At 55.2% G+C, this 12027-nt stretch overlaps 1 long non-coding RNA gene across 2 annotated transcripts in view; it reads right to left on the reverse strand.

Annotated features, from left to right (window-relative positions):
* Positions 1–12027, reverse strand: part of LOC308561095 — a 48304-nt gene that overhangs the window by 967 nt on the left and 35310 nt on the right. For both annotated transcript variants that reach the window (XR_013999430.1, XR_013999431.1), the window contains one exon: positions 4396–4570. This is a non-coding gene — a long non-coding RNA (uncharacterized lncRNA). The remainder of the gene's footprint in view (positions 1–4395; positions 4571–12027) is intronic.

The following is a 12027-nucleotide window of genomic DNA, read 5'->3' on the forward strand; positions in this document are numbered from 1 at the left end:
AAGGTGCTCTCTGACCCCCCATCCCACCTCTGCCTTGATCTGGCCCCTGCTATACACTCCTAGAGCCCTCTCTATTTCACCTTCACAGTATTTATCATGACTGCAATCAATTACTAGTATAACTGGCTGTTTAGTGTGTCCCCCTGGAGTGTGGGCTCTTTAGGTGCAGGGACTGTGTCTGTCTTGTTTACTGCTGTATCACGACCCCAGGGCCTGGGCTATGGATGCTACATAAATATTTATCATTTGACTCCCTGAGCGGGTCTGGGCAGAGCTGGGATTTAGATCCAGGCATGTCCAACTTTCCAGGGAGCCTGGGGAATCAGGGCCTTGGCTGATCCCCAGGAGATGGGATCTCGGGGAGCAAGGAGCTGAATGGGCCCTGACCACCATCAGGGTCTTAAAGACTGACCCTGACACTACCTAGTGTTTGGCCCTGACCTAATCCCTAGGGTCCATCCCTTATAGACACATGCAGACTCTCACAGGCTGCCACACTGCCCAGTACTGTCACCCTACAAGGAAGACTGCAGAGCTGACTCAGGGACAGGATTGTGTAGATAAGGACACTCTTCCACTCCCTTTTGGTGGATATCGATTTGCAATCTACAAAGCACCTCCAACACATATGACCCACTGAATTCTTACAGCAACCCAGGAGGCATGGTTTATGATCCCCGCATTACAGAGGAAACAGGCTCAGAATGATTGTGTAACTTGCCTGAGGTCACATAGCTACTAAGTGGCAGGATTCCTAATTCTGCCCTATGTCCAAAGCCTCCTTCTACTCCTAGCTCCTGCAACTCTCCTTCAGCCACTACTGAAAGTGCTCCTTCTAGAGCTGTGATCTAATTTAAGACTGGGAGGAACCTTAAAATCATCTAACCCACTGGCTTCCAAATCCTGGGCCTAGGGGAGCTGTGGAACATTCTAGATGCCCAGGCTCTAGTCCAGGGGAATCTGACTCATAGATCTGAAGGGACATCTGGGAATCTGTATTTTTAATCAGCTCCCCCAGTGGGTACAATGTTCTAATGCCATCTTGTGCCCCTCCCATTTTACAGATGAGGAAACTGAGACCCGAAAAGGGAAAGAGACTTTGCCTGAGGCATGGGGAGGGCCCTTCTGTTGCTCATCCAGACAGAACATTCCTCTGCCTACTGTTCCTTCCCTCTCTGCAGGTCCCAGTGCTTAGCTGTTCCTCATCATTGTCCCGCCTACTGGATCACGCAGGGTTCTGCTCTCTCCATGCCTAACCCCTCCCAGGCCAGGCTCTCTATGCTTCAAGAATATCATGGCTGCTCTTGCAGGAAGGACTGTGGGTAACAAAGGAGGGAAGGGGCTCAGACACTGGTATCTCCAACTCTGATTTCCAACAGTATGGTTGACCCACGGCTCCTGATACCTTCCTAGAGATGCCTACCAGAAGCCAACATCCCTCCCTTACTGAGGGTAGTGCTTACCAAGCCTCCCTGCTCTGGAGACCTCCCACTTGGGACCAGAGGCTGTGATCTTGGCAGAAAAGAAAAACCTCCTCTCCAGTGGTTGCTTCTATTCCACCCACCCATGAAGACCTTTGGGCATGTTCTCCTGCCAGACCTCCTGACTCTGTCCTCTGCTCTCTCTTGCAGCCTCTGGGATCTGAGGGAAGCAGCTGGCTCTCCTCCTCACCACACCCAGGTGGCCATTTTCTTGGACCCCTCCCAAGGGCACCACCTACCCCATGTCTGTGAACAAAGTCAAAAGGATCCTTCTGTCCCTCTGTCTGCTTCTGGGTCAGTGTGTCTGAGCCTGCCCATGGGGATACCAGACAGCTGGGAGGGGGCCCCAACCTGCTGTGCACAGTGCCGGGAAGCGCCAGCCCACATCCTTGAGTCCCCAGCCCCACCCTCCTGGCTGGGCTGCGGCTGTGACCACCCCACCCCTTCCCCAGACTGCCTCCCCCTCCCCCACCCACAGCCTCCCCAGGGGAGCCAGACTGCCAGGCCCAGCTCTCACTTCCGGCCTCATGACCCTCTCTCCAGCCTGCACACTCCTCCCCCCCACACCATTTCCCTCCCAGCCTGGACTGAAGGCCCAGGGATGTCCTCAAATGGAAAACAGTGTATCAAAAGGGCCACTGCTGCTGCTGTGAGACCTCCAGCATCTCCCTTTGGGGCCTTCATCTCTCAGGATCTGTCTCCCCAGGAACTAAGCATCACCCCTCTCAATCTCCTCCTCTTCAGCCCCCTCCCACAGACCCAATTATACCTAAAAATCTTCTTCCAACCTGACTCCAGCCCAAAATCATAACAAAAATAACAATAATCAAAAAATATTGGTAGCTGTCACTTATTTGGCATTTAACTAGAGGCACAGAGAAGTTATGTCCTTAAGAACAGCCATGACATGGTAGAGCTGAAGCCTTAATTTAAGTTTGTTGGGCTCCTCTAAACCAAACTTCACTGTCCAGAGAGTCAGCCCCCTCCCCTGCAGCCTTCTCCAACTGTTCTAGTCCCAACCACGAGTTTTCATTTGTAAATTCTAATCTACCCCCGCCAGCTTCTTCACCCACCCCTCCCACCTCAGCCTTCCTGGTGCACTACCTTCCCTCACCACTAGGTGTCCCCTTAGAGCCACTGATGCCCCCAAGGGGAGCAAGCCCCGCCCTGCTCCCTGGAGCCAGCAGCCCCCGCCCCAGCACAGCACACCCCACCCCACCCTACCCCCAGCCACACAGAGCTCCTTTGTGCAGCCCTCGCCCACCCCCTTCCTGCAGAGAGTGGGGCACCTGGCAAGCAGGTCTGCCCTAGACCCGCCCCCTCCCAGCCCTCTGACCTGGGTGCCAGGTGTGCAGGCACCACAGCCAGCTCTGGCTGAACCGGAGGGTCACCCTGCCTGGCGGCCCTCCCTTCCTCCCTCTGAGGTCACCCAGGGACTGTGCTTCCCGCCCTGCTCCGCCCCCATCCCCTCCTGCCCTTGGCCCTTCCAGACTTATGTCCTTGTCTTTCCCTCTGTCTCCCAGAGGACTCCCCTCCTCCAGCCCCACCAGGCCCTCCCCACAGCCTCTCACCCCCGCCCACCTCCTTCCCCTGAGAGCTCCTTGTTCCGCCCCCCCCCCCCCCTTTGCCCAGGTCTGAAGAACTCCTCCTCCTGGAAAGTTGCTGCTGGAAAGGAAGTGACTTCAGCGATTTGGCCACAAGGCTGGGCACTGCTGAGCCCAGCTCAGCTGAAGGCTTGCCCAGCCCACCTCCAAAGCACAAATGGTGCCATGTGCACACACACCACCCCCAGCATGCACCCAGAACCCTGAACACATGCTCTCCCAGTGACACACGGAGAGATCTCAATGTTTACACCCTACCCCATCCCAGTGTACCCACCTATGACCCCAGTGTATTCAGATTCGTCTACATACCTCTCCAGTGTACAGACACCCCATATACATACACCATCCAGTGTGGCACACACAACACTACAGTATTCCCACACCTGCCCAGGACACACCCAGAATCCTGCACACTCATCACTCCAATGTACCACATACACAGCCCTCAAACATCCCAGCTCAGTCCACTTATACAATAACTCTTGTATACAGAACCCCGCACACATAAGGATAGAGCCCTACACACAGCTGCCTGCATGCACGCCTGTGTGGTTGCACACAAGATACCCTATACTTTTACAGTGGGTACACACAGCCCTGCATCCTCCCACAGCAGAACCTCCCCACCCTTAAAATCTCAGGAGGCCCCACCCCCAGACCTCAGGCCCCAGGAATGCTCTTTTGGAAGTTGGGTGGAGTCCCCAGGCAGACTGGGCTCTAGGGAGCTTCCTGGAGCCTGGAGGCTTCATGTGTCAGTTCAGGGAGTTGCCTCGGCAGGGCAGCCCCACCTGGCCTCTGTGGCTCTTGAGCCTGGGTGGGATGTGGGCCAGGAGTAAGGAGGCGGGTGCTGCCCCACTCTACCTCATCCTAGTTGGGCAGCCCAATACCTGATCTACCCAGGTCCCTCTAGCACCTCGCTTTGGCCTCCCAGCTCTTGCTCCCAAACATTTCAGTCCTGGGGGTCAACTGCACATATCAGGCACTCTGGTTTCCACCTCTGCCCTGAGTTCTGCTCATTGTTACAAACCCTCTCTTCCCAGTTCTCTGGAGTCATCAAGGAGCAGAGAAGTGTCCCCAGACTAGGAAGAAGGAATCCGGTAAACTTGCCTTGGGCCTCATTTCCCCTTTCTGGGTAATGAGGAGTTTGAGTAAGTTGGGTTAATATATTTGGATTCTATCAAGGGCCTCTTTTTGGCCTCAGCTGGGAAGGGGAAATCCCTGCTAGGACAGGGAAGTAAGTCCCCCTGATGCCCACTTCATGGGGATGGCTAAGCACAGACCTGGTTTCCCTGTACACTGTTACTCACCTGAGCAGGCTGTACAGCCAGGGCCGTCTCAGCAGCAAAGGCCAGGCTTCACCAGTGATTCCAGGATGGTCTCGGCAGCCTGAGAGTTGCCCCGAACCCGGGGCCCTCTGCACGCACCTAGCGGGGCAGGCTCTGGGGTCCAGGCCGATGGGTAGACAGCCAGGCAAGCTCCCATCTGTGGAAGCAAACAGCACCACAGGCTTAAGCATGGACACAGGATGAGCCAGAGAGAGGGACCAAGAGGTGGTCCTAGATAGGGTTTACTCTTGCATACAATTCAATCAGCTCAAACCGCATTTCATCGGGAGCTGTGAACCTCAAAACCTCAGGTTCCTACTGGGAAGCAGTACATGTGTATGTGTAGGTACACGCATGCATGAACATGAATACACAGGCTACGGTGGAAAGAACCTGGCCTTGGGAGTTAGAGTCCTTAGCTCAACTTTCACTGTGTCATCTTAGGCAAGTCAGTTAACCTCTCTGGCTCTTACTTTTCTCATCTATAAAATGGGGAGATCTTGTGAATGGGGAGGAACACTCTGGGGAAACTATAAATGCTAAGAGTTTATTTATAATACAGATGTGAGTTACTGTTCAAAGCAAAAGTGTATGCAGATTTCCATGAGGGCTGTATATGTAGCTAGCATTTACCCTTCTCTACCAGCTGGTTACATCTTTTTTCTTTAATAGCCATGGCTCTTCTCACGTGGCCCTACCCTGCTGCTTCCTGCCTATTTGTCTGCCTCCTTGAGGTCTGTACTGGAGCCCAAAGGGGGTCTGAGAACCAGGTCTCATGGACCCCTTACAGGTTCTGGTTGCCTGGCAATTTTGCCTGTGTGAATGCATGTCTGAGTGTTCAGTTATCTGAGTAAATATACCTGCATGTGGGTTCCTGGGTCGATTTAGCCTTCTGTATGCTTCTCTGTGTACTTTTGTATGTCTGTGCAGGTATATGTGTGTTTAAGAGTATACATGTATGGGATTGTGTGTTTGCTCAGTTGTGGTATGTGTGCGTGCATGTGTGCCTGACGTGTACCTGGGTTTGGTGTCTTTGGTTACACATGTGGGTGTGAGCATCTGGGTCTATTCGGCTTTGTTTATGTCCAACTGAGCCTGTGTTTGCATGCCTGTGTGGAGAGAGGTGAAAGTATGTGTGCCTATGTATGACAAGGTGTGCCCAGCTGTGATCAGGCTATGAGGGAGCCTCTCTGTACACACTCTGCCTGGCTCTCTGCATCCTACTGTGTCAGGAGCTGCACAGGCTTTTCCCTGTCTCAGGGCTCTCTGAATGTATGTGTGTGTGTAGTGGGGTGGAGAAGGGGGAGTGCAGCTGATCCTCTGCTGTCCCTGCAGGTTTCCAATCTCGAGGCCTGTGACTGCGGGCACTGGTGTCACTGTGGATCAGTGTTGCCTCCCTCCTACCTCTGCCTTTCTCTGGGATTTCAGGGTCATGGTGTGACAGTGTGACTGGTGACAGTGTTCCTGTGGGTCTGTTTCACCGTGGGTCAGTATGCGCTCATGCATGTGTCCATGCATTTGTGCATTGTATGACCTTACCACTGTGCATCTGTGTGTGCTGATGGGTCCTTGGTGCCATGTCATTGTGTCTGCGCTAATATAGCTGTGTCAGTGTCAACATGTGTGAGAGGGTCTGTGTGCCAAAGTGTGCCTGCAAGACCAAGGGTGCCTGAGTATCTGTGCAGCACTTTTGTGTAACATGTCAGTGCATACGTGTGCGCATGTGAGAGACCCTTTGTGAGACAGTGTGTGTCTGTGTCACTGTGTTTGTATGCCTGCTTCCCTCCTCCCTATCTCCTGCCTTCTCTCTCTCTCTCTCTCTCTCTCTTTCTCTCTCTGTAGGAGCCAGACAGCTCCCCAAGCCTGGATTAGGGACAATTTATCCACAGGCAGAGAAGGAGAATTCCAACCTGCCAGAGCCTCCCTCCTCTGATCCATCCCCCCTTTCCCCGTGGTTGGGTGGGCACAGAAATGCAGCCCAGCAGCTCCCAAGCCCTCAGGGAGCCCCCACCTCTGCAGCTCCCCAGAGGCCCAGGAGGGTGGAAAAGATGGAAATCTGGGTGGCTCCAGAGCCCTCGAAGGGGGTGGACTGGCTGCCCCCCATCCAGGCCCCCACAGCTCAGCTCATCTTGGCCCTGTTTTCTTACATATGGTGGTGGTGGTGGTGGGGAGTCTGCATGGGGTCTGCCTGGCCCTGGGGGCTAGGGGGGAGCCAAAGGAGCAAAGCTGCTCCAGCCCCTCCAGAACCTGATACTCCCCAACTGATAAACGACAGCTTCCCCAAACCCCTGAAATGTAAATGACTGGGGAACTTGCGACTGTGCCCACACAGGCTGGGGGAGTCACTGGGAGGAGGGGGACAGTGTGGTGGGGGGAATGCAGCGAGGGGGGAGCAAGGGCTGAGCTGGGACTAAGGCTCCCTTCACGGTGCTCCAGGCGCAAGGCAGAATCACATGTTTCCCATTAGCTGCTCTGGCCTCCTTGTTCAGGGGGTGTTGGCTGGGGGAGATTTGTTCTGGTTGCAGACACCAGCCGAGACCACACAAGAGAGAAAGAGAGGGGGGGCGTGGGGGGGGGAGACTGAGTGCCAGAGAGAGAGAAAAACACAGAGAGGGAGAAAGAGAAGATACAGAGACACCCAGAGGGAGAGACAGAGAGAGACAGACAGTGACAATCAGAAACTGTGAGAGACAGAACACACAAAACAAATGGAGAGACGGAGACTGGAGGACAGGGACAGTGGCAGGGAAGGGACAGAGGTGGAGAGGCTAGTCAGAGGCTGAAGAGCAGGTCAGTGAGGCACAGTGTGAGTCAGGCCAGGTGGGACCGAGAGGGGGAGAGCCAGAGGGATGGCAGCAATGAGGCCAGCCTGATAGATGGGAACTGGAGGCTGATGGAAGGAGACAGAGGGAGGAGACCATGCATAGGGCCAGGATGAGCCAGGGAGAAGAGCTGGGTGAGGATGCCATGTGGGCAGCAGCGGGACCAGGAGGGCAGGGGGGAGTGGGTGGGGACGCCGACAGGCAGGGATGGCAGTGTGGGCAGGGGGAGTGGACCTCCAAGCTGGCCCAGCGGGGGTGGCCAGCACACATGGAGCCTCCGCCTCCTGACCCTCAAGACTTGGAGAGATAACAGGCCCGAATAGTGCTGACTTGCGGTTCAGAAATCCAATATCCTCCTCGGTGCACTAATCGACTACCTGAGCTCCGGGCCCTGCGAGCTGCCCCGATTAATCCTGCGGCTCCACAGCCTTAATTAGTTTAACAGTTTCAGGGGCAGAAGAGGCAGGGAATAGGGTCCCCCAGGCCTAGGGAGACAGGCCCTCATGCAAACCCTGCCTGGTGCCCCACCTCTCCAGTTACACCTGCCCCAGTCCCAGCGGCCCCGCTGCACACTGTCTGAAAAACATGGGTCCTTGCTCCCGGGGAACAGTCTCTAGGGTTGGCACCTGGGTCAGGAGGCAGGTCATGAGGGAATGAGACACCCCACCTCCCAACCCACACTTGTACCAGTGCTCAGGGCTTCCACTGGCAACCCCTTTGGGGTCTTGTGGTGTCCATGGGAAGGCCCCGCCAATTGTCAACTCCATACCACCAGGCAACATGTTGTCTCTTTAGGGTGAGAGACCAGCTCCTAAGTTACTGACAATCTGGCACCTGGGTCAGGAGGCAGGTCATGAGGGAATGAGACACCCCACCTCCCAACCCACACTTGTACCAGTGCTCAGGGCTTCCACTGGCAACCCCTTTGGGGTCTTGTGGTGTCCATGGGAAGGCCCCGCCAATTGTCAACTCCATACCACCAGGCAACATGTTGTCTCTTTAGGGTGAGAGACCAGCTCCTAAGTTACTGACAATCTCCCAACAGCATGAGATAATCAAACATGTCACTCCCCACAACAGCATGAGATGGGCACATGGTGACATCTCACACATACCCAACAGTCAGGCAGGCATATGAGTGACTAGTCTAACTTGTCACTTCCCACAAAGCATGAGATGGGCACATCTGATACCCCTAGACAGTATGAGACAATAACATAGGCCATCACCCTCACAATGGTGTAACTAACATACAACCAGTTATCCCCACACCTAATAATTGGACGTGAAATGCATGGAGAACATTCCCTCCAACCCCAAGAGAGACAAGCCTCACCTTCTATGTGTGAGGAAGGTACAGCCACCCCCTCCCCCCGCATGGTATATGCCAGGGATACAATCTCACTCCTTCCCCATGAGTCCTATGAGTCCTCCCTCCAGACTGGGATGGGTACACGACATGTAACCCCGACTGCCTCGGACAGGTGACAGCCCACTCCCACCCCTCCCCCATCACTGCCAGCCTGGGTGGTGCTGTCCTCTGCCTGCAGAGGCGTCACAGCTCACAGGGCATGAATGTCACCCCAGCACTGCCAGAGCCAGGCACAGCCGCACGTTGCCCCAGTGACAAACACCACTGGCCCCAGGAGGAGATGGAAGCGCATAGGGCGGGCTCTGGGTGTGACCTTGGTCCCTGGACACCAGGAGGGGAGGCACACTGGCCTCCCTCCTGGGTAAGCCAGCGGCCTGGTGCTGGGGAAGATGAGTGCTGAGAAGGAAGCCACCTGGGCACACAGATAACCTGGAAATGCCACCACCCCAAGCTCCCAGCCTCACCTTATTTCTAATTGAATGTAGTTGTTATCTAGGGAGGGGGCAGAATGAGTGGTCACCAAGGCCTGGGGAGCAATCCCTGTAAGACTTCTTAGAGATTGGAGCAGGGGAGACAGGTTATGGGTGGCTGTCACCATACCTTCAGGGCACAGGACTAAGGAGGAAGAAATGATAGCTTCACCCCCTCCTACTGCTGCCAGGGGAGCCCTTTCTTATAAAGGCCCCCCCTCCCCGTCTCCAAATTCAGACCACAGAGCCTGACAAGAAGGCCAAAGTCCAGGGGCATGACTCACCCAGGGAACAAGCCCAGCCTGCTGGCCAGAGTAAGTGAGGCCGGGAGCCAAGGGGCCTGGGTTCAAGTCTGAGCTCCTCCCAGGCCAAGCTGAGTGACCCTGGAGCAGCAGCTTACCCTCTGGCTTTGAAGTGGGGGGAAGGGACAACAGCCAGGGAAGTGCCAGGGTCTGAAAGTAGCTGAGGCTGGAGACCAGCAAGTAGAGTGCTGGGGGCCATGGAAAGGAGGATACAGCCATCCACCCCTGGCTCCACTGCTTTCTCACCTTTTTGCACCTCAGTTTGCTCATCTGTAAAATGGGGATAATAATGTCAGTCTCAAGAGACAATGTGGCATAAAGTAGGCAGGTACTCAAGAAATGGGAGCTTCTTATTGAAGAGGGAGAAACAGACAAAGAGAGGGCGGGAGACTTGCCCAAGCTACAGAGCAAGTTAGCTTCAGCTGAGCTCAGCCTCTACATCCTGGCTTCCCACTAGAGCTGTTTTCGTAAGACTGCTTGGAGTTCTATAATATGTATATGTGTGTGTTGGGGGTGAGGCGGGGAATGCTGGGGTGTTGTTGGATATAGAGCTGCCCTACTGTCCAGTGAAGAGCAAGGAAACTGAAAGGAGTCTGTCATATACCCCAACCTTCACCTGAAACCCTGCTTGGCCCACCTTCAAACACTGGACAAGAGAGAGCCAGTTCTAAGGGAGGAAGGCAGCCCCACACCCTAGTCCCCCATGACCAGCATCAGCACCTGGTGCTTAGAAGGACTAGGGGGTCTAGGATGTCAGTGTCCAGAACTCTCTTGTTGTATAGGAGCCCAGAGAGGGACTCTGCCTAGCCTGAGGTCACACAGCATGACAGCAGCAGAACAGAGTCCTGGCCAGGGACAGCCTCAGAGCAGAGTCCCTCTAGCCCCTGGGGGTGGCTGGAACTGGGGGACCCTGGGGGACTGAGCAAAACGTGGCGACAGATGGCCTGCCGAGGCAGCGGCGATCTGGGCGGCTGGCAGGCATGCTCGTTCCCGCGCAGGGAAACGGCTAATTTTAGCTGAGGCCTTGATGCCAGCTTTGTTCCCCCCACCCACCCGCCGAGGGGGGCCCAGCATGCCTTGCGTGCAACCCGCCTCCCCCAGGCACCTTTACTCCCCCTCCTGGCCCCTTGGTAAGTAGTGCCAAGACCCCAGGGTCCTAGAACTTCTGCCTGACCAGGCCTCATCACACCCAGAGGCAAGGGCTGAGCCCTGTAGTCCTGGCACCCCCACCTCAAGGCTGGTTTCCCATGACTCCAACCTCATTCCATGAAGAGGGGCTGCCAGGAGGAGGGCTAGAGGCCACTGCCCAGACTGGGAGGGCCTGACAGCAGGGGCTGCCAGTCTTGAGGGGGAGGCGGAGCACTGTCCTCCACCAGATACTTAAGGAGACAGGACCCTTATTTTACCCCTGCCCTGAGACAAATTCTTCTGTGCTGGAGTCCCCCTGGGGTTGGTGAGCAAGGGGGCGGGAGTTACTCTACCCTTTCTCTCTTCATAACTTTGACTTTGCCCCAGGAACTCAAAGTACTTTAAAGAAATCAAAGATAGAGCAAGGGTAGTAGCTCTGTGCCACCGGGGGAAACTGAGGCACAGTTTGAGACCGTCATCATTGTGGCAGGAGGAGACAAATCCCAGGAATCAGTGAGGCCTAGCCACACTCTTCTTTGAGTCCTTATAGCTAGAGGGCTTCTCGGGTAAGTTCAGCCCCTGGAACTACTCTTTGCCCCTACCCAGGCTGGCAGAAGGTAGACTAGATAGGTGGCGCCCATCCTCTGGAACCCTGGAAAGGGAGGCCTGGCACTCTAGGTTCCTGGTGCCCACCCCATCGGCTCTTTGACCTTAGACCCTCTCTTCCCCATCTGAGACTCAACTACACCTGCCCTATGGGGTGGCAGGATATCTGGCTCCTGAGAGGGGACTTCTTTGGGGTGAAGCTGGAAGCCCCGCCCCCAGCTCCAACCCAGGGGCCCATGAGGGAAATGACCAGGCGGGAAATTGAGAAAGAAGACTTGAAGGAAATCTATGTGTTTAGAAGGAGAGAGGCAAAGAGAAGAGAAAGAAGGAGGAAGAAACCAAGGCAGAGAATGAGATTCAGGGAGAGACAGAAAGAGGAAGGGTGTGGGGGGCAAGAGAAACAGGGCAGGATGAGGCTGAGAGATGGGGAAAGAGGGGAGGGTGGATGAATATACATGAATATACGAATGCTGAAGGAAAAAGGCGAAAAAGGCAAGAGAGGAAGAGGAACAGAGGGGGACTAACAAGACAAAGAGACAGAGACAGGCAGGATGAGGCAGAGACAAAGACAGAGTGAGCAAGACACACAGAGGGGAAGAGATGGGGAAGGAGCCTGCCACAGACAGGGCAGGCAGAGGACTGAGGACACCACAGGGAGCTGGAGACAGACAAGGGATTGACACACCCAGAGACCAAGAGACAGTCAGAGGATGAGACACACTCAGAAAATGGGACAGGAAGAAGGGGGAGACCCTAAGTGATAGTGGGTGTGGGGGGGCAGTAGACAGAGGCAAGGAGGGAGGTGGTAGGAGGGGGAGAGATGTCGTCGCCAGAGCTGGGGGGGAAGGACAGAAATGGAATGTGGGTCTGGGCATGAGGCTCGCAGATGCATCAGCTCCGGTTTCAGCTGGGGC

Source organism: Miniopterus schreibersii (assembly GCF_964146895.1).
Source record: "Miniopterus schreibersii genome assembly, chromosome: 8".
In the NCBI taxonomy this organism is placed as follows: domain Eukaryota; kingdom Metazoa; phylum Chordata; class Mammalia; order Chiroptera; family Miniopteridae; genus Miniopterus; species Miniopterus schreibersii.